The 23,389-nt window shown below is 40.6% G+C and overlaps 1 protein-coding gene across 3 annotated transcripts in view; it reads left to right on the top strand.

The window, feature by feature from the left end:
* The first annotated feature begins 6,177 nt into the window (after positions 1–6,177).
* GALNT1 (polypeptide N-acetylgalactosaminyltransferase 1) overlaps positions 6,178–23,389 on the top strand; it is an 86,345-nt gene continuing 69,133 nt past the window's right edge. For 2 of the 3 annotated variants that reach the window (XM_033061607.2, XM_033061586.2), the window contains exon 1: positions 6,181–6,285. The gene's annotated coding sequence lies outside the window, so the exon portion shown is untranslated. Of the gene's footprint in view, positions 6,286–23,389 lie in introns of all 3 variants that reach the window. The other variant, XM_033061616.2, reaches the window with a different exon arrangement.

Raw genomic sequence — 23,389 nt, 5'->3', positions numbered from 1 at the left:
AATGGAAGCACTTTCATACCTGCCAGAACCTTTTAACAATGTTTTGAAAACTGGTATTTACATTCTTTGAGATGTTTATATCTAGAAGCAACCTCCTCCCTTTGCTAACTTGGTTTAAATCCTCTTGGACCAAACTGATGAATATACCAATATGCTCTGATGTTGATTGAAAGCTCATTTTCACCACAGAATGGGTTTGCTTGAAAGGGATCACAGTGAGTCGTCAGGTTCAACTTCCCACCTCAAGTAAGGTCATCCTAGAGCACACTGCATGGGATTGTGCCCAGATAGTTCTTGAATATCTCCAAAAAGGAAGACTCCAACCTCTGTGGGGAACTCATTCAATAAGAGAGTGGAAAAAAAAAAAAATCAGTACTGGGATGTGAGAAACTATCCCCCAATGAGGAACTAACAGTCTGAAGATGTTATCATCTGGTGATTTCCTCCAGTAGGCCCAATAGGAAAGGTATAGTATTAATCAAGATGAGTTTTGGGAATATTGAAAAAAAAAAAAAATTACAAAACTCACCACCAGCATGCTCTTCTACCAAAAGCTTTCCTTAATGATTCATGGTCTCCTGCAACTCCTGACCCTTCCATGATGCAGTATGGCCACAAAGATGTCAGGAGCGCCCTGTGGCTGCTATGCTGCTTGCACATGATGCCAAATGATTTAATAATTATTAGGCTGTCAAACCCACATGATATCTTTAGGGCTAGGCTTAGTCCAGTTTTGCAGGTCCAGTCTAGCTGTTTTTCTGTCCTTAATTTTCTCCTCAGCTACAGGACAGTATCCTAGTTCCAGTCCAATATAGGGAAAGGAATTCTGTGAGAGGCCTGTTCTCTCTCTAGTCCTTCCCAGCAAAGGAGCAAAGCAGACAAGGGCTGTGCACTCATGGGCTCAGGGAGAATTCCTGGAAAGTGAAAGTGCAGGCATCTTTGCACTCCTCACCTTGGGAGATGAGACTGTTCTTACCCTCCCTCTGGGTGTCAGCACAGATCCCAGCTTCTCCCTCCTTCCATCCTTAGAAGTTGAGTGAGATCAAACGCAGCTGGGAGGTAGGACCGGGTTCATGAAAGACAAATTCTTGTGATGCTCCTCTTTTTGCCATTTGCTCCAAAGGATGTTTTAATCGATATCAAGAAAAATTCACTCAGTACAACCAAAGTTCTTTTAGAGGAAATCAGCTATCTGAGTGAGGAGTACAGAGATTAGCTCCTCCTGTGGTTTGGTTTTGAGCAAAGGAGATTTACCCACCTTTATTCACTGCATGTCATGGGGACAAATGGAGGGCATAAAGCACTTTGTTCTCGCTCAGGCTCAAGGGAAAAAAAAAAAAGCAAAAACCAATAGGTTACATTTAGAAGACAGAAGCCAGGGATTCTGGAGTAGAAGCTGTGTATGACTGCCTCTCAGATGGTGCTCCATTTCAGGAAAAGTGGTGAAAGGACATCTGTTGGCAAATTGTCTTTTTTGGGTTATTGAAAGTAGCAAGTTGAAAAACAGAGCAGATGAGGATGTGTGGGATCCCAACTGACCATAAGAAATCAGATTGCACTCTTTAAAAGAAAACTGATTACCAGACATATTAAACTTTAATCTTATTTGCAGTTAGTAGCCCCAAAGAGAATGCTTTGTTGGAGACCTTCCAAGAACAGCTATTTCAGACAGCTTATACAGCAAAGACGATACGATGGAAATAATGCAAATACAGTTCAACTTTTGCTGTAATGAAGTTAGTTTATGACACCCTTTGTAACAACCTCAAAAATAAATGTCAATTTCCTCAATGGTGATTAGCTCTGGTGAGACAAACTCTTCCCCAAATTTGATGTTAAGACACTGTTTACATATTCTTTCCTTTTGACAAAGCGAACTGTATCTGGCATATAAGTATACTTTTTATTTCTAAGGTTTCTAAGCACCATCTAAATACTGAATGAGTGCAAAATGACCTCATTAAGGTACTGCCTATTTGCATTCAGTTCAAATGGGATGCTGCCTCTGATGCAGAAAAACCCTGGCACTGTAACCTCCTTCAGCTAGGGAGTATTTTAATCCCAGTTCTCTGAGGATTCTTTGGCAAGGCTACTCCTGGCTGTTGTCCTCAGGACACTAAGTCATGCTGCTGATGTGAATTATAGTTATCTGTGCCTTGCCGGTGGAGTCTGGTCACTGATGCTTCCATTTACCTTGTAGGTAGCCTGAACTTCCTTGTCTGTCAGCTTTGGCATTTGTCATGGTCAAGTCACCCCCATGCAGCTGTAGGTGGGCTGCAGATAAAGGTTGGAGACCTGTGCAGGAACTGTGCCTGTTAGTACCTGGTGTAGTACAAATTACACACAGGGGCTCCTCTGCTATTTTCCTTAGATCTGGTATTTTGTGGGGTTCTGGGCACATCAGAGGAGTGGCGCAGCTTGGGCAAACATATAACCAAAGTAAGAAAAATACTCAAAGTTTTTTCTTGCTTCCCTCCACCTGATTCTGCAGTATGTATATTAGAGGAATTTGAGAGTCTCATGAAATCAAAAGGCCAGCATTGACTACCATCACAAAGATTTTTAAAAAGTATTTATTTGTTCTCGTGTCTTAATGATGTACATGATGTAAAAGATCCCTCCAATGGTAATTTTATAAAGTTGACTTAGTAGTGCTCTGCAATCTGTAAACCTGAATCTGAGTAAAATTCTCTAAACACGAATGCCATAACTCTAGCCCATAAATTATAGACTACATTTTTGAATGTTCACTTACTCCAAAATTACATCTTTTTATTTACAGAGTTTAGCGAATTCATGTCACTTCTTAAAATGTCTCTGGCTGTATCTAGACACCTCACATTGACTTTTTCTTTTCATGAAATTAATAGTGTTTTTGCTAAGTAAGCTTCCTGGATTTGGCTGCAACGCAATAGAATAGATAATTGAGGTGTCATAAAGAAATTCCACTAGAGGAACTTGGGATACATCCTATGGTGTTATCAATCACAACAGAACGAGTTAAGTTGGATCAATCATAATACAACACATCTGCTTGCATAAAACTGATCATTAAGAAAAAAAAAAGTGTAAATTTAAAACACACTTTTTTTTTTTAATAGGAAAGCCTGATACTTCTTGTATTGTCTGTCTGTGTATAAGCACACACTTATTTAGAGCCCAGCCTATAAATGCTAAATGAAAGCAGCTTGACAGCTCCTGTGTGCATTACCTCTCACAGGGAAGCTACCTGTCACAGTGCACACACTTCCTGGTGGATGTATCAGCTGAGCAATACAGCAAAGCTCAAACATTTAAATTGTTTAAGCACACAATCAATCCTATTCAGCTCATGGAAGGTGAACATATGTGAGAGCCCTCCACTGGACAAAGAATGCCTCCTTGTCCTACTGTTTATGCATTGGCAACCTTGGTATTTTCACAGGAATGTTTACTCTGTCACCTGACTATACCTTTAGGCATTTTCCTTTTTTCCTTTTTTTTTTTTCTTTTATTTTTTTTCCTAAATTCAAACTATTTCAGTCAATATTAGTCAAATCCTCTTTTAGTCTAATCCTCAGTGCACCTTGGTCTTCTCAGGAATCCATTCTGCACTTTTGACTCTCCCCCAGTGAGGGGAGAAAAGGCCGATGGACTTCAAGCACAACCACCTTTCTGCTGCCTGCACTCTACTCTTTAAAGAGGCTGGGCCTGAAATAGCTTCAAAAAAATCGTCAAAATATATGGAGAAACAGAGTGTCCTGCATGCTGCCTTGCAAACTAAGTACTCATCCTCAATACAGTAATTTCACGACCATAAGGCGCAGCGGACTATAAGGCGCACCCCCCGGGAGTCGGCAAAATTCGCAACTTTGTAGATCAGATAAGGCGCACTTTTTTCTTTGCAGCGAGGCTCCGCCCCCAGCTCCCCCCGTGCGGTTACTGGCTGAGGCCCCGCCTCAACCCGGCAGCCATTGGCCCCCGGACCTGCCTCCACCTGGCAGGGGCGGTACCTCAGGCCCCCAGGCCCGCCTATATCTGGTGGGGCCGGGGCATGGCCACCGCTGCTCCGTGCTGCCTCTCCGGGGCCGGGCTATGGCCGCCACCCCTCCGTGCCCCTTCCACGGGGCCGGGGCGTGCCCGCCGCTGCTCCGCCCCGCCTCCACCTGGCAGCCATGGCACTGCTGGCTCCTCCCACGGCTCGCAGCTCTCACTTCTGGGTAGGCAAATTTCTGAACTTTGTACATCAGATAAGGCGCACCGGACTATAAGGTGCACTTCCGGGTTTGGGGAAGATTTTAGTCAAAAGGGTGCGCCTTATAGTCGTGAAATTACTGTAGATGTGTGTACATGAGGATTCTGAACTCACTGGTTTTGTCTGAAGAAAAAGCACCCCAAATGAATGTGCCTCTAAAAAGGTCTAAGTTACTTTGGAGGCCAGCAAGAGCAAGTAGCACGTATAGATGTTGCAAAGAAAGTAAAAAAATAACTCTTAGGGTTAAATAAAATAAAAACACCGTAGGGCAACTTCAACTGTGTTGTGGATAAAGGGCTAGAACCAGTCAGTGACTGAACTAAAAGGTCTTTAAAGTGAGAAATAAATGGAAGCACCAGCAAAATTCCCCAAAACCTTATGAGATGTCAGTGTGACGTGTTCAGCATTCACCTAACTTTGTCTGCACACTTTTTTTTTTCCTTTCCCTGTTGAAGTTCTATTCTGAATATAGGGTTTCTGCCAAAAAACTTGTTAAAAAATGTTTATAATGAGCACAGCATGGTTTTTGGATTCTGTAAACAAATGCCTCTTTAAAGTTATACATCATTTCAGAACAAGATTCACTCCTCAAGGAAACCCAACGTTTTCTTCAGTGAAACTTTGTGAGTTAGACTTTCTAAAGGGGACATACAAACTTTGATCTATAAACTTTAAAAAGCTGATTTTAGGACTAGGGAGAAGATAAAACACTTCACAGAATTCAAGTGTCAGAATATATCTTGGTATGTGTGTGCGTGAAGTAATTTTCTAGTTGTGTGGAATAATCTTAGAACACAAACGTGGTCGTAGGGCACATATGTAACATTTTGATGCTTCCTTGCCCAGAGGCCACTGCTAAGAAGAGGCTTGTTGCAGCCTAATGATCCAACGCAACATTTGTTTTAGCTATGCGTCCCAACATCGCTGCTGGGGCACCGCGTTGACGGCTCACCAGCTATGCCAAAGCCACCCGCGGCCCAGCAAGGAGCTGGGAGCTGCTGCTGACCCCCATCACAAGGCATAAGGAAGGACGAGCCCGTGCCACGCGGTCCCCCCTCGTCCTCACCGACCAGACCTACTTCTAAAGCACAGGTTAAGCGCGGGGGCAGCAGGTGCCAGCGCAGCAGGGGGGATACAGGCAAACAGCACACCTGCCCAGCGGCTACAAAGGCTGCACGCCATAGAGAGCCGCCACCCGCAGCCGGGGACCCCCGGGTCGATACGTGTTGCGCTAGAACACGCCAGAGCCAGCACCCGCCCTCGCCCGGGGCAGGCGGGCACCGAGGGCACCGGCGCCTGCCGGCTTTGCTGCACCGAGGCGGGCGGCGCTTCCCGCCCGCGCCAGCGCCCCCCGCCCCGGGGACCGCCATCCCCGCCGCGGCGACCCCCGCACATCCGGGGCAGCGGCGGGGCGGAGCGGGGCCGCGCGGGGCGGTCGCCGCCCCTTCCCTGATCCCGCCTCTCCGCGCCGCCGCTGCCGCCGGCGATGGAGACGCGGCGTTGAGCGGGGCTCGGGCGGCAGCGGTGGTGCGCGGGAGAGCGGGCGGGGGCGCCGCCGCCGGCGGCAGCAGCGGGAGCGGCGGAGCGCGGGGCATGCGGAGCGGGCGCCGCCGGGGGGCTGCAGCTGCGGGCTCCGAGGTGCCGAGGGAGGCGGCGGCGGCTCCTCCGCGGGGCTCCGTGTGACCGCGCCGCTGCGCCCGGAGCGCGGCTCCCGGCAGCCGCAGGAAGAGGGGGCCCAGGCGGCGGCGGTGCAGCGCTGCTCCCCCGGCCGCGGAGCGAGGCGGCGAGCAGAGGCGCCGCTCCCCGTGGCTGTAGCGGCAGCCCGGCAGCGCAGCGGCAGCGGCGGCGCCTCAACTTGGTGCGAGGCAGCGGCCGCCGCGACGAGCGGGCGGAGCGCGGCTCGTCCCCGTCCCCGCCGCCGCCCGGAGGATTTACCCTGCGGGACTCTTCTGCTCGGGCGCCCGGTGACAGGCGCGGCAGCGGCGGGGCTGGCGGAGCCCCTCGCCTCGCCCCGACGTCCGCCCGGCAGCGACGGAGAGAGGAGGGCCGAGGTGAGTGTGGGCTCCGGGTTCCGCTTCCCCCCGCCCCGCTCCCGGCCGCGCTGGGGCTCGGGGGAAGGGAAGCGCCAAGTTCAGGCTGCGCCGGGCTTCTCCTCTCTCCGGCCGCCTGCGGGAGAGCCACCGCCTCGGCCGGCCGCCGCCTCCTCCGAGCGGGGTGACCCCGGTGCGGGGGCCGGGCACACACAGCCTGCGGCTGCCTTCCGGTGGCTCCCCGGGGTGCTCCTGCCGGGGAGAGGGTCGTGGGGCTGGGGAGGTCCTGTTGCTCCTTCCAGGGGTCGGGAGCTGCTGTGTGTCTGCAGCCCCCGGCAGCGTGGCTGTGTGTGCGTATGTGTGTGCAGGGGGGGAGTACCCGGGCAACATCGTCGGCTCTACCTCTTCCCCGCTGTCACATCGAGTTCGTACAGTTGGTGTTTATTACGTAACATGTGACTAATATTTTAGAGTTTATCTTATCTGCTGGACTCCGGATTAGCCTTATTTTATTGTATTTTAATTCATAAAGCTGAAGAGAGTCGGGGAAGCTCTCATTCTAGTTGGTTGCCTAATGGAACTTGGTTTTCATGTGACTTTGGCCGTGTTAACAGAGGGTTACTACCTCCTTCCACCCTAGGAAAGCAGAAGTGCGTGTCTTCTGCCCCCTCTTCCTCCGCCCCTCTTATATTTATTAAGCATGGGCAAGTTTCTTTAGGTCCCACTTGTTTTTAGTAGATTCTGGAACCTGCCACTTCGTGAACTTACAGCGTGAGATACTGAAATAGAAACTGTTTTTTGTGCAGCAGCTGCTGAGAGAAATAACTTTTATGGCGATGAACAGGAGTGAAGCAGCCTCTCCTGTTTATATAAATGATGTTGGCACTACATGAACTGTAAATGAACATAGCCAACAGCTGTGCAAACCAAAACTATGTAACTAACCATGTATTATTATACATTGCTGCTCTCAAATTCATTCCTTTGCAAAGATATTGAAGATCATGCTACCCTGGGCGCTTGGAACACCACAGAACTCGTTTTTCTTGTAAATACAAAGAAATACTTTATCTTGAAGAAAACACTTCACTTTCTAGTGCCAGCTTCATCATTTTCTGTGACTTGGAATCGTGTCTGTGTCCTCCTGTGATGCTGGCCTTTTTTTAAGTGGTATTGCTAGCACTTTGAATTTGTTTGCTTAATTTTCTCAGGCTTACCTGTGAAACAGGAATGTAAACCTGAGACAATTATTGTTGGTAAGGAAATTGTGGCAGCATGGTCATCCTCAGAAAAATGATACAAATGTTACCGGGCAAGGACACTACACACAAGTCACCCTTGAGATCAAGGTGATAAGGACATGGACTATTACAGGATGATGTCTGTTCAGAATTGTAAGCTGCATGAATGAGTATACCTAATTCTTATAGGAATAGGGCAATTCAAAGACACTAAGGAAAGTCATGAAAATGCTTTGAAAACACCATGTGACAGTCATTACTTAGCCTACTGGTGAGGTGGTACTGTTTCACTTTTATACCGAGATTTATTCTTCCCCCTCATTATCTCAAAGTGAATTTTTTTTTTATTCCAATAAGTTCAGGAATAAGCTATACAGAAAAAGAATGGAGGTAATTTAGAATAAATTTCAATACCAAATTGCTACTTTAGGGAAATAGTATCCTGCTGTCCTTTCATTGTTGCTTATGTGTTGATAACCTGTATGTTAGCTGTGAACTTGTTAAATATTTTTCTTTATTCTATCACAAAAGGAGTGTAATCTTTGTCTTTGGTCTGAGAACAAAAAGTAGCTCCAGGGACACTCTTCTAAAAATAAAGTACTTCCAAATACTTAAATCTTTTTGAATGCAACTTGCATCATGTTTTGTTCAAGAGATGAGAGATTCTTGACAGATTTTACATTTTATATTTCTAGTGATTTTTTTTTTCCATTTTAGGGCACATGGTGTCAGAATGTCCACGTAGCACAAAAGTTTGATTCACAAGACCAAAATGGTGTGGTCTTTGGCTCTGCAGTCTTCCCCAGCCTGTGTCTTTAGATGTCTTCTCATGGAAGTGCAGGGACCATCTCTAGATTCAAGCTGACCTGGATCAGGAGCTGTTACTTCTTATAAAGAAAAGAAATAGCCTACAAATTCAAATAAAATTCTTTTTGTGTGTAAAGTGCATCAAAGAACATTTTAGTAGTTGTAGTGGTGCTGTTTAAAATGGTACTGTTTTGTACTTAACCAATCACTTAATTAAGAATTTTGGAGTTCTTTTATATCTCAAATTATAACCAAAATATGAAAGTATGTGGTGCTGTCCTTCAGTCAAAGTTAGAGTGCATCATTTGTATATCACTGTTGCTCTTTGATTTTTAAAGTTTGCTTGGAAGTAGGGAGTTCTGGTGCCCCGCCTCCTTTGAAAGGTCAACATGCTGATTTTAGTATTGAAATTGTGGCGCTGGAATTTATCTGGAGTTCAACTGGACGAATATCTTATGAGAGTTATAACAAGTGTTAAAGGAGGCAAATGTTGGATATTTCTGTTATGGTATGTGTCTTGCACCAATACTTAATAGAAGTAGGCTTGCATCATTGCATAGGATGTTCTTCATCCCAGTCAATTTTTTCTGTCCTCCTTTGAATATTGACAGATTATTTATAATAAAGATGCACTAGATTTAAGTGAATATTCAATTATGTATTTTATCAAAAAAGTGTATCTCTGGCCTGTATACTTTCCTCTTTCATTGAGCAGCCTTAATCTTAATTTTTGAGGTATAAATTATTTCCCTTCCATTTACACTTAGTCTTCTTATAACTGTGTTATTCATGCTTTGTCTTCTGAACCTTTTTGTTGGATTTCTCATTCTTTACCTAATCTAGTGCTACAGCAGCCTTTTTCAGGTCATTAAGAAAGAAGCACTAGTTTTGTATGAAGGCAGTTTTGCTAGTGCTTGCCACTGCTGCTTTTGAATCTTGTTATTTTTAATTATCAGCTGCAATGTTCTCATATTGAGCAGAGATCTTCCCTGAGTTCCACAGGGATGCTTATAATCCTCTTGTTTGTACTAGGCCTACTTACTTTAGAAGGTTGCTGACCATACTAGTAATTATTTAACTTTCAGTGGCACTTCTTCTGCATTTATTAACATTGACTTTTATGTGCAAGTGTATTGTTTGTCCATCATGGTTGATTAGCTTCCAGTTGGTTACATTTTTGGGCTTACATACTTTAGTAACCTATATAACTGTTAATTTTTCTACTTTTTTTTCAGTTCACTTACTAGGGCCTTTAAATGTTGCTAGCTTTATGGATCCTTGCAGCATCCTGCTGTTAACCTTTTACTGTGTTTAAGTTTGATTACATATTCCTAGTTGAAACTTTCTGTTTCTTACCTAGTAATAAAATACTTACAGGAAAATATAACTGGAACCTTGAAAATGCATCTGCAGTGTTGAAATCGTGTCTTGTACTCAACTGTTAGCATCAGGTCTATTCCTGACGGAAGTACTCTAAATTTAGCATCCCCAAATAAAATGTTTTAACTGCATGCTTGTCATAAAAGCACTTTGACACCATCTTCTACTAATTCTGGCAAAACATTTTTCCCCTTTACAGTCTTTCTAGAGAGCTTAATCCATTATGTGAAATCAGCCCATTGTAAAAATCAATGGAATTGATATACTTTTAGCTAATGTATTAAAGAGCTTGCTAACTGCTCTATTATTCACTTTTTGATTACTTAAATACAGTTTTGCAGTATGAAATATGAAGGTTCTTTAGGGGCATTTACTTTCAGCTAAATGGGAAGCTTGTGACTTTGAGCACTGCATAAATTATCTCATACACGTGCTGTTGTAGTGATTCCCAACTCATGGGGACATTCTTACCATTGGGTTCACATAAAGGTCTTTTTATAAGCCACAAAAGAGAATTAGCTTGAATTCATAAGCCCTAGACTATGCACACTACTGAGTGATGGTTTGTCATTCCTTTATAGGAAAAGTGATTTTGGTTCTTCCTGTCTTTGACCAATGGAACTAAACAGCTTGGAAAAGGTGTGTTTAAGTCATAACCTCAATCGCCACTGAAAGCAAATGTGCTTGGAGATTTGGTTAGTTGAGAAAAGGTACCCTTGGCAAGTTGGTCTTCCTAAACTGTCTTTTGATATCTTTTACCAACCTTGTTCTTGTGATCCAGAGCTTTATTTCTGATTATTAAAAAACCCTACCATAACATTTTTTTAATGAATTGACTTCAAAACAGGTTTCTTTCTTTTCCCCAAAGTGTTTAATTTTTATATTGGAGTGGAGTTTAATTTCTTTGGAATTTAAGTTATCCTCAAGAGTAAGAGCTTTGTAATGGTGCCTTTTTGTTGGAATCAGTGTTTAATGACCACAGCAACTCTCATTGATAGTTTCAACTCCTGAGTTTCTTCTCTACTGTCAGACAACCATTTAAGAGAGGTATACAGGTAGGAATTTGAGCACTGCTTGTGTTGTGTTGCTGTTCTGTATAATCTGATGGTCCTCAAGATATTTGTGTTTGTTCTCCTGTGAGACGGTACTGCTAGAGAAGAACAGTATAAAGCAGCAGCAGTAGTTTGCTGCTGTGGACATTCAGTCTCTGGGACCAGCTGATATAAAGCTGCTGTGAAATGCATCCTTAGTTAAGGAGTGAAATGTTTTCATACTTTTTTTTTTTCTTTTTCTTTTCTTGTGCCATGCTGGTATCAACTTTCAGAAACTTTACTCTTTTAGAAAACTTATCCTAAAGATAAACCAGTTCAGTGTTTTGCTGTCTAGTTGAAAGAACATTAGCATCCTTTGGAGGCAGAATGTGTGAACTGCTCTTTTGTTCCACTTGCTTTATAAGACTTTGTCCTGTGAAGGGCAAACCGGTCTAATATTGGAAATTTTTTGAATTTTTTTTTAATTTCACTAGTACCAATATTGGTTAAACTGTGCAAGTGGTAGAATCTCTAGGAATTATATTTTTAATGGGTTTTCTTAGTGTAGAGGAACTCTTAGTGTTTCTTGTACATATCGTATTTCTTTGTAATGGGACGCAGTACTATTTTCATATTGAGTTCCAATATATCTTCCTGTAACAGAGTTCCTGTGTGTAAATGAAGTCATACAACAAAATTTGTCATCCTGGTTATGTGGAACAATTGAGTCAGAGTGATATTCAGCATCTAAGTTGCTTGTGAAAACTTGTTATAGGCAAGTGAGAGGGTATGTCATGTTCTTTGACTTTTTATTTTTACAGTGTGTTAGAATAGACCCCAGAGTTTTAGCTGGTGCTTCCTGTCAGCCACAGGAATGATGAAAATAACAGAGCTCGTACATATCTCTCAATAAGGAGTTTGACAGGAGGCAGAAATACTGGTCTGATTTTACAGGCACCGCATGACAAAGGCCAACAGAACCTGAAGAACTTGAATCCCAATCTGTTTATTTTTCCATAGCCACAGGTCATTGTTATCTCTTTTTCATGCCCTTTAAACCTGCACTCGGTATGCTAGCAGTGCTTTAGTGCAAATTGTGAATGATAACCAGAATTATGCTGACAATTAAAGGGAAGGTGATAATGCCAGGAATCTTCCAGGGAGAAGGAAACTTCCAGGGAGAAGGAAACAAATTTTGGTGTTGGGCTTTTGACTTTCTTGTTGTTTTTTTTTTTTTTTTTTAAGATTTTGTTTGCCTGTTTTGAGTTTTTAAATTGGTTTTCAGATGTCTGTGAGGAACAAACCAGGGGATGGGAATACTGGTAACAGGTTGGAATCAATTGTTGGTATATATAGAGAGGTTTAAAAGTTCTTATTACATACCTGAATGGTGAAGCTGATGAAAAACAGAAAGAAAAATTGATCAAATGACCATGGATGTCTATAAAGACAAAGAGGTATTTAGTATTGGTCTGAATTACAAAACATGCTGATTTGGAAAGGACCTGCAATGATCTTTGAGTCCCACTCCTGCCCCTGCACAGGACCATCCCTAAGTCACACCCATGTACCTGAGAGCATTGTTGAAACACTTCTAGAACCTGATCAGGCTGGTTGACCACTCCTGGGGAGCCCAGGCACTTCCACTGCCTGACCACTCTCTGTGTGAAGAACCTTTTCCTCATGTCCAGCCCAGACCTCCCCAGACAGAACATCAGGCCACTCTCTCAGGTCCTGTCACTGTCACCACAGAGCAGAGATCAGTGCCTGCCTTTTCTCTACCCCTCACATGATGTCTACTCTCAGTCTCCTCCAGGCTGAACAGACAAGTGACCTCAGCCACTCTTCACTTGCCTTCCCCTCAAAACCCTTCACCCTCTTTGTTGTCCTCCTTTAGACATCCTCTAATAGTTTAATGTCTTTCTTTGTGGTGCCCAAAACTGCACAGAGTATTCAAGGTGAGGCTGCCCAAGAGCAGGACAATCCCTTCCCTTGACCAGATGTTTCCACGACAGTGTTCAAAAATAAGTTTAACTACCATGGCCAGGGTGAGCAAGGACTAAGGTCAAGCATAAAGCTGCCTCTCAGCCCAACCCAAAGTGGGTAACAAGTAGATGTAATATCATGAGGTCAGCTCTTAACTTTGCTAGGTGTTACTTTTTTTAAAAAAAGAGAGAATACAAACCATATGTACAATAGACTTCCAAATCTTCTGATGACCCAAATACATATTAGTTGTGGGTGAAAAAATAAGATTGATCAGAGTTGTCTTTTCACTCAGTGACATTCATCAGTTTGATTACCACTATGAATAATTTAGCATTAAGAACAACCCAGGCTCTTATGTGCATATCCTGTTCATTATGTTTCTGCGTTAAATACATTCAATTGAGAACATTCACTGATGGAGCACTTTTAAAGTATCTTTAAGGACTCATTTATGTTAAAATTAAACTAATGGATTTATTTAATTTTCAGTTCGTTATGTACTCAGGGTAATTGGGATTGATATACTTTTCAAACACAGAAGCTGAAACCTAATTTTAGGTGCAAACCCCAGCTTTTACTATTGTTTCCAGACAATACTTCTGTTGGGTATTATTTCTGTTTCTCCTGATTGGAATATTAATTTGGATGTCCAGTTTGTGAGTTTGCCATAAAGACAGTAAGTATGCATTTTCACATAACTTATTTTTTTGCTTTGTGGTTTTAAAGGCTACTGTCTATAGTGTCATGTGGATGAACCAAATATCTGCTATCTTTATCTTTGAAAAATGATTGAAGATAGCACACCAGAACAACCCTTCCCCAAAGAGATATTTGAATAACAACTCTACTTAGAATAGTAAAGAAAACCCCCACCCCTGTTAGCGGTGTGCAGCTTTGTTCACACCTTTTCCAATATAATCTTGCAATTTCTTCTTCAGGACATGCTGAAGTTTCAGAAAGCTAGATACTTAATTTAGTAATAGTTTAGTAAACTTGTTTTATTTTCAAATTCTCAAGATAGTGTGGAGCTGTACACATCATACAACAAATATTAAACTTCCTAGCATGCAGCAGAGGTGCTATGATATAAATACATTTATTTGAAATATATATTTCAAGAAAAAAGAAACTCATCTCTTAAGGCCCTCTGTCTGCAAAGAATGGTTATGAAGTTGAAGAACTTTTTCAGGATGATGTTTCTAAATATTTGATTTTGAGGTTTATTTTTGTGAACTGAAAGATTCAGAAAAGGCATGAAAAATACAAAGTTGTACAATAACTTTAGGGAGTAGGAAAGCACAGTACCACCTCCATGAACAGTAATGCAGGTCAAAAATATACTCTTTGTACCTTCTTAGAATCTTTGAAAGGCCTTTTGGTTCTTACTGGGACTTGCTCCTTGCTCTAGAGCTGTGTGTGCATAAGCAGGGTTGCAGATACGATGGGAAGGTCCAGTAAATTAAACATACATTTGCTTCAGACTTTGCTTTAATCTACTTATCTGTCCTCTTAGAAGAACAGCCTGGTAGCATTTTGGAAATGTGGTCTGAGATAGCTGTGAGACAGCAGCTCCAAGCTGCTCAGTGGTCCTTTTCCTGCAGCTTCTACCGTGGTTTAATTGGGCACTGAAGTGGACAGGGAGCACAGTGTGACACGAAAGATGCTCAGGAATTCTTTGTTCTTTGTCAAGTTCCCTGCTAAAACAGAACAGAGTGGGGCAGCTGCTGCTGTGTTAGATAGCATACTCATCAAAAACATTTGAGTTAGGTTTTTTGGTTTTTTTCAGTATCAAATTGGTTTTACGTATGGTACCACAGGTTTTATGATCATTAGAAGAAAATGATTTAAAATCGTATAGACAAACCTCATCCTTAAGGACAGCTTAGTCTACACAGAGTTCCAGAAGTAAATGACTGATAATCTAGTCTTCAAAACAACTGATGTGATGAGAGCTTAAAATTATTCTCAGTATACTTTAGAAAAAATACTGTTCATTATAGGTTTTGTGTGCTCTAAAATATGTATTTGATGTTTGACTGTGAACAGATTCATTGAATTGCTGGGAGCTGCATTAATATTTTATCAAGTCTAAAGTTGTGTTTTGGTAGTTAAAATACTACTTGGTTGTACAAAATGTTAAAGAAGAGAAAAGCATTGGTACCATGACTGTCCAGTAACACTAACAGACTCCTGCAGAAAATATTAAGCAATCCATCAATGCTTGTAAAAGTGCAGTTGGAAGGTACTTAAATGTGGTACATCAGGCATCTGAAGAAAATCTTAACTTGGATATTTGAAAGGCATGTGGTACAGTCTTTTTTTTTGATATTACAAATTTAAATGCTGTTTCATAACATTATTATCATCATTCTGCTACCGTGGCATGTCATCAAATGAAAAAGAGTGTTTAAACACCATGAAGAATTCTAGGAGTCTAGTGAGCAACCAGAGCTGGTTAAAACATTTTAGAGCGATTGATACATTATGTATGCAGACTCAGCACAAAACTTTTTTTCCTTCCAGTGAACTAGCCAGTTTCTATATCTAATTTTGTGCTGCAGATCTAAATCATAAAATCTTTATACCTGCAGTAGTTAATTTTTAAAAAATTATGGTAACCAATGCCCACAGGAAACAAAGTAATCTTGGGTATTGAATTTGTTAAATCTTTAAAAAAAGAAACCCTATAAAAACCATTAAACCAACCCTCTTGTTACTAGACATTATTTATTTTCTTTCCTTTCTTCCTCGTGTTTCTTTCATTTAGTTGCATTTGGATCTTGCAGAGCTGTCAAATCACATCTTTTATTCTGTCTTTCCATGTCCAGGAAAACTAATCACTCTTCTGCAAGCAGTTAATGCTTGAAATCTGCTGTGTGCAAGAAACCAATTGACCAAATCTCTGCTGGGATCTGATTCATGAAAGTACAACAATATGTAATTTTCTTGCTTTGGATCATATCAAAGCTTTCTTATGCAGTTTTAGACTATTATGACTATTCATTCTTTCCCCCAAATTGTGCTTTCCCAAACACAGTAGGAGCTTCTAAGAGCTTGAAACAATGGTTTCTCTATATTTTGCAAGTGTTATGTATATTTGAGAGGCATTTAAGGACTCCTTTTTAAACCACATTTTCCTCTGTATGGAAAACTTCATAAAACATCTTGCCTTCTGCCAGGAAAACAATGCCTTTTATTTGATTTTTTTTTTTATAGTATACCTCATGTTATTTGCAGAAGTTGAATAACAGTGAGTTGCGGTCACTAGTTCGCACTTATCTGCTAGTTTGGATCATGAGAATTTTTAATCAAGGAATCCACAATGGAATGACTTTTAAGGTGAACAGATTTCCTTTATGACCATTTCTGTGCAGAAGAGTTAAATACCATGCACTTGTTTCCAAATCAGATGTCTGATCTTGCAATCTTTGTAGCTAAATTTTCAACTCCACGGCTGTAAAAATATTTGACACCAACTTTCTTACAGCCAATCCATCTTTTACTGCAGAGGCTAATGGAATTATGATTCACTACCACTTCCATCAGCAGGGATGAGCTGTATGGTATATTTCTATGGCGAAAACACAAGAGGAATTTCTAAGAGACTGTTTGCTTCTTCATCTGTCACTTGTGAAATGCTGGCTAATTGTTAGTTTAAAACAACTTATATCAATTATTGCTGTAGCACACCACTTTAAGCTTCCACGATTTGTGATTTCTCCATTTCTTCCATTTGTCTGGATATGTGATGAGTGGTTGGGTATAATCATTAATTTTATTCTGAAGAATGTGGTAATGATTCAAGAATGAGAGTAGAGAAATGTATCCAAAGGAAGTAAAAAATAATAGAAATTGCTAGTAATTTGGGGGTTTTGATACATGGTTTCACATGTTTTAAAGATCTGGCTGTCTGAAAGTGTTTTCCAGAAAATCATCACTTTTAGTGTAACTCAAGTATTTGAATTAAAAAAAAAAAAAAAAAAAATTACCTCAAAGTCAGCTAACTGAGAATGTTCATTTTACTGTGCTGGTGCTTGGAGAGTATCCAGAAAAGATGTAAGGTCTTGTATTTTCCTTTGCATGTGAGTTATTGACATAATTTAATTTACTAGAGATATTTCAATGTAGTTTGAAAAACTTAATGAGTTTCTTTAGGTTTTAATCATTTATCCAACTGTTACATAAAAGGTAGATTAGGATATGTTAAGGAAAAGAGACAGGCTTTAAGACCAAAGTGAAGACTGGTGTATTTAAAATAGATTAAAGTCTAGTTGTGGTCAGGCTTATTGAAGAGTAAATCATCATAATGGCCTAACTGACAAACACTGTGTTTAAAATTTCCATATCCAAGTCTTGGGTTTTGAGGAAAGGAGTTCAGCTCTTCTGGCGGTGGCCAGAACCAAAGAAGTTTAACCAGTCTTGTGGATACTTATTGAAGAATTATCTTCTTTTTCCAGAAGGGATTTGTTTCAGATGGAGGGCTAAAAAGCCAAAAATATTTATAAAAACTTGAATGTTTATGGAGGAACATAAATGAAAAGCCTCCAAGCTTATGAAGTCAACTGTGTGCAGACTAGGGAAATTTTAAGACACTTCTGTGTTAAAACTGTATTTGTCTGAAAATCTTTGTATCCACTGTGAATGAAAGTTTATGGAGGAAAAGCTATTTTCTGTTCAGCTTCAAAAAGAAAGCTTAAGATGAAGATGTATAAATTTTTTTATTATTATTATTTTTTACGTTGCTCTTTTGAGAGAGAGGAAAGTTAAGGACAAAACTTTAATACACAAAAAGTGGACACACAAAACTTGAAAACTTTTGGCTTTGCCTGCATATGTATGGATTAAATGTCCAGAATTAAGTGATGGGAGGGGCATTTCCCTGGGTGTACCACCACTGTCTGGGGTTCTGTTCCCTGCCCACAGTCTGTCTGGTTTCTGATCCTATGTCAAATGTGGTGACATTGGCATGTGGCAGTCCTTTTTATAAAAGCTAATAGTGTTTCTACTTGAAGATTGTCTCAACCAGGCAACAAAAATAATTTTGAATGGAGAGGAAGAGTTTCCTTTTTGAGACAGTTTGATCTCCTGCTCTGTTTACCCTCAACCCTCCCTCATTCTTACCCTCTGCCCCCACCATCTTCCTGCTCCAATTTGTAGATGGCTTTTAGTAATAGTTGATGAGCAAAAATCCCCAAAATATTAAATTGACACAATTTTGGAGAAAATTGAAGAAAGGCAACACAACAAAACCTGTTGTTTTCTAGCCTGCCAGTTCAGCAGTAAGCCTTGCTTTTGACTGGCCAGATGGAGTACCTGAACCTTGGAACAAACCCTAGCATCTGAAAGCCCTTGATGATTTGGTAATTAAGAGACATAGGGAAGATGCCATAGTATTGTGAAGAGACTTGACATTTTGGAGGTGGAAGAATAAAGGAGAGCTTGTATGGGGCAGCAGCAGCAAGGTCCTGAGGTTATTGTTGTCTGTGGAAGATAAACCCAAAAGTTGTGCTTTCCATAAAGGCAGGATAAATTGCTTTAACAAGATCTGTTTGCAGATAGACCATGATTTATTTCTAAGCATCAACATTCTATCTTTTTTTTCCCCTTCAGTGTGCTGTGGCTGGTATTGCAGCTGGTCCTTTTAAATTATGAAAAAAGTGTCCAGCTGCTGCTACAGGGTAATTTACTAGAAGAGCATAGTGGTAAAAGTTAAACCATTCTGCTTACATTAATGAATGGTTGATCATGTTTCTTCTCCCTGAAACAAAGTTTTCACAATTTGCTGAGGAACTGTTTGGTCTGAATTTATGGAAAGGGTTATTTTCATATCTTTTATTCATAATGGGAATAGTTGAAAGCTGCTTGTAGAAGAGACAATTACCTGAAAAAGTGACTATTTTGTAAGTATGACATCTCTTGCTCCACTATTGGAAGAGGAGCACAGAAGAGCAGACTATAGACTGCATGAGAAGATTAAGGTATTGGTCATACATGTAAAGTGTGTAAGCTGATGTAATAAAGGAGAGTGATAACCTAGGTTATTTACTTTCTGAGTTGCATGAGGAAAAGGAAGGAAAGAATTTTAATTTACTGCCTTGATGCTAATATTTCCTGCACTAAAATTAAACTGGGTAACTTATTCTTACTGGGAAAACTGAGTTTTCTTTCCAAACTGTGACATTACACAGGAGAGTCACATGAGGACATGAATAAAACAACTTTCTGAAGTTCAAAAATTGAATAAAGGAGCTTTCAAATTCAGCTAATTGTTGGATATTTAGTTGTGAACTTGTTTATTTAGTTGACATGTTTCCTACTCTGTAGAAATAGTGTCACAGCAACTATTACGACTTACCATATTGCGAGTAATATAAACAGTATTCTTGAATTTCTGAATGAATGCTAGTAGCTGATATGATTGTAAAGACTTGACTGTTACTAAAGTGAAATTTTAGTGTAATGATGGACATATTTTTCACATTACTGTCACCTATACTTTTCAGTTTTTACCTGAATTATATGGTTTTTGTACATGTAGTATGTAATAACTTTCTTGGCACAAACCAGTGTAATCAGGAGAGGAGTTGGTTACTTCAAACCTTGAAATTACTATATCCTAAGAAAAAGTGTAGGTTGCCTTAAAGTGCATTGTAACTATTTTTTTTCTCTTGGTAATGATATCTGAATTATATTTATCTTGGCCTTTCTAACAGGGATTACATTACATGTTAGCAAAAAAAATCCAAATTGCACATAATATAAAACATCCTGCTACACTCAGATTTCCTGTCGTTCTGGTGATGTTCATGAGTCACTGACATAGTTTTCAAAACATTATAAGTAAATCACTGGGTCATGATATTGAAAAACTGTACTGTCGTCTCCTCAGCTTGGAATCATTTCGGTTAGTATATACCTTGTAAATAGTTAAAGGCTAGGCCTCTGCTTAAAAAAAAATAATTCCAAAATCTGACAATGAGACATTGCTTTGTGGAAAAATATTGCAGAAGTAGATTGCCTCAAAGAGCAAATATTTGAGATTGAGGAGAATTGGGATTGGATGGCATAAGTGTTGCTACCAAGCATCTTTTAGCAGATAAAAGTAGTTTGCATTGTGTCAGAATTAGGCAGGTGTTCATCAGGGGCTCAAAATAGAGGCAGACAGGTACTGGGCAACATAAAACCTGTAGAAAAAGGGAACAGAAGAGTTATAAGACAGAATAAAATGTGTTGCTCTAGAAGACAACAAAATATTTCAAAGGCTAAATAATATTTCACTCTTTCTTTTGTCAAATAGTGATGTTACAGAGGTATAGCAAGATAATTAGTTAAAAAAGAAATGGCAAATCCAGAACTGTGAAGGGAATGTGGAAGTGTGGCCTGGGGACAATTTACCTATTGACAGGTAAAAGTTTTGACTAGCATGGTTTGCATGTCTAGCCAATTTCACATACGAAAAAATCAGTTTGACCACCTTCGTTCCTAGCCCTTTGACTCTGACAAGGGCAAAATTTACTCTTGTCACAGGATTTAGTTTCCTGGAAAATACCCGTGGGATCTTTGCAAGATGGGTTTATATGCCCCAGTGAAGTATAAGAACAGGCACATTCCCTGTTCTCATTTACGGCATTGGGCACACCAATATAGTACTTGGGTTGGAATAATTTTTTTGGGGAGGTGGGAAAAGCAGTATATATATTTGGATAAGACATGATGTCTCTTGAGCAAAAAGTTGCATGGCATTCCAAACCATGGACCATGCATAAGAAGTTAGACATACATGTTCTTTAAATACTTGTAATTTTCTTTTACATTCATGTGCTGAAGATAACACTGAACTCTAAGTCTTTTGCACACATTTTGCCATATTCATTCTTGATGAATAAGCAGAATGTCATTATGGTTCGGAAAATCAAATTTTATTTTCCATTCCGTATGTAATTTTCCCATTAATATCAAAGGTTGATAAGGCTTTTGCTGAAAGAATTGTATTTAAGTCATCATATCTTTATTTAGAGTTTATTTAGAACTTGCTTTCTGGAAGTGTGCAACACTTTTTGCTACAAATCTAAGAGCAATGCTGACAAATCACTGGTTTGAGCATTCTTGGTCTGCAGAACATTTCAGCTTGCAAAGCAAATGCCCACTCTCAGCATTTGCTATTCTTTTGAAGCTGATAAAGCACTTGAACTACTACATATTAGTGGATTCTTCCTAATTTTATATCAAAGTATTTTGAAGCTAAATGTTCATTTATTATCATGGAAACCCAGCTCAGGTATTTTGACAAATGGATGGTCTTGTGCTTGGGTGGGAGCCTCACAGGGAGGAATTTGCAAGCCTGAGGTTTTCAGTTGCAGAGGAATGTTTTAGAAATGCTGTTCGAGCAGGCACTGCTTTTTCTAGTTTACCTACTAGTGACGAGTTGAATTTGTGTTGTTACATAGCATAGTACGTTTCCTAACCTATACAAAAAAGTTAGTTGATACTTTCTACATGAGCCAATGTTGAGGAGTCATTTGCAAAGCATATAACTTTGTCAAATAGTCGAGTTGAGAGCTGAATGAGTTGGGAGGCTTTGTTTTAGTCTGTCGTGAGGTTGGCAGAAGTGTTGAGAGCTCCCTGCTTCTTTTGCTGCATGGCAAGTTAAACATCTTGGGAAAAGTGTTTTAAGACACTATAGTGCTTCCAAACTTTTTTCCCCTTGTGTCTTAAGGGAATAAAAATAAGTTGGTGTTGACTGAAGAAAAGTAGCAGAGTATTTTTTTATTGCTTTTCATTTAATTATATTTTTAAAAGGTACCTTCTTTCATTTTGATGCTTGCTGAAATGTTCTTAAGCATAGCAGACTCACTTATAAAATAACAATTTCCGATTTTCATATCCACAGTTCTCAGTATTCTGACTTTCCCTTCCTAGCCTATTTGTTGCACTGTTTTAGCTGAAGTAATTTTGTTTTTAGGGCTGATTAGAAACTTAAACTGCTTGTTTTCATATGGCTACCTAGCTTTTGATGTACAGTAATTTCACGACCATAAGGCGCACCGGTCTATAGGGTGCACTTTTTTTTTGCAGCGAGGCTCCACCCCCAGCTCCCCCCGCGCGTTTGCTGGCCAAGGCCCCGCCTCAATTGGCAGTCATTGGCTCCCGGGCCTGCCTGTACCCAGCAGGGGCGGTGCCGCGAGCCACCGGGCCCCCCTGGACCCGGCTGCCATGGGCCCCCGGGACTGCCTGGACCCGGGAGGGGGGTGCCTGACCCACATTCACCCGGCAACCATGGGCCCCTGGGCCCGCCTCCAGCCGGCTGCCGTAGCACTTTTGGCTCCCCCCAAGGCTCACAGCTCACACTTCCGGTTTGGCAAATTTCGCAACTTTGTCCATCAGATAAGGCGCACCGGACTATAAGGCGCACTTCCAGGTTCAAGGGAAAATTTTAGTCAAAAGGGTGTGCCTTACAGTCGTGAAATTACTGTACCCTAGAATAAGCCTCTATGTAGAAGATTCCTGTTTAATCTCTTTCTGGAATATTCAAGCAAGAATTATTCCTCAACCCTGAATCAGTCAGGTGTTTAGGGAAGCAACTCATGTCGTTCCAGTTGTTGAAAATGCTAAATGGCCAAATTCATATCTGAATAACTGATGGAGATTTCCAGTAATGAAAGTTTCTAATTCCCTGAAGCATTCTGCCAAATATCAGATTAATAATCCTTTCCTCATGATGTTATGATGTAATTAACAATGTTTGTGGCCCAGCTGCTAAAGAGCTGGTAAAAATGAGGTGGAAAACTGATATAGAATAACTGAAAAACAATACAGAATTGGAGAAAATAGAAGATATAATTACCACATAGTAGGCATATTGAGATTTAGCATAAGAACAGTGGCAACTCTCAAAATTTAAAAATTAGGTTCTTAGCTTCATATGTCTGCCCCTGCTGCTGAAGTGAAGTCTTTTCCTGGGCATTCTTTCCCTTCCTTAGGCAAGTATTGTGAAATAGATTGCAAAAATTTCTCGATTGCAGTATATTTCTGTGCTGAATTAGCTCTAATCTGTACTCGACTGTGACATTGTCAGGAAGGAGTGTGGGGATAGAGAAAATGCTTAGGGACTAGGGGTGTTATTATGCAGTCCTTGACGTGCAGTGCTGATTTTCAGCTTTTCCTTTTTTCTTTTTTTTTTTTTCCTTCCCCCCACTTGTTTTAAGCATGATATATATGCAAACTGCATACCTTGTTTGCAGCATGCTGAAGTATCTTTTGGGTTTGTGCTTGTAAAAAGAAAGATGCTGCAAACAGCTGACTGACTCAGCAATTAGTAAATCAAATGAAATGGGATATTTCTAGGAAGAAACCTGAAGGTTTGCAGCATGATTTGGGAAACTGTGGGCTGGATTGCTGCATTGCCAAAGGCTGCATTAAAACAGCAGTGCTTTTTTTAGAAAACCTAATTCATTGGGTTATTGTCGCAGTTTCCTCATCCTTGTTTTGACAGTGTTAATGGCTCTCAGGATGCTGTTTCGACTACCTGAAAGTAACTACTGACTTTACAAAAAAAGGACAAGAAAAAAATTGGGATCTGTATTACTAACTGAATCCATTGTTTTGGGAACTTGATCACGTAATGTTTCCTGTGTTCCTCCATGGTAAACAAAACTTCCTGAATTAGGGACCATTATC

Source organism: Catharus ustulatus, chromosome 1 (assembly GCF_009819885.2).
Source record: "Catharus ustulatus isolate bCatUst1 chromosome 1, bCatUst1.pri.v2, whole genome shotgun sequence".
In the NCBI taxonomy this organism is placed as follows: Eukaryota; Metazoa; Chordata; class Aves; order Passeriformes; family Turdidae; genus Catharus; species Catharus ustulatus.
The sequence above is the reverse complement of the archived record's forward strand: the minus strand, read 5'-3'. Positions and strand labels throughout refer to the sequence as shown.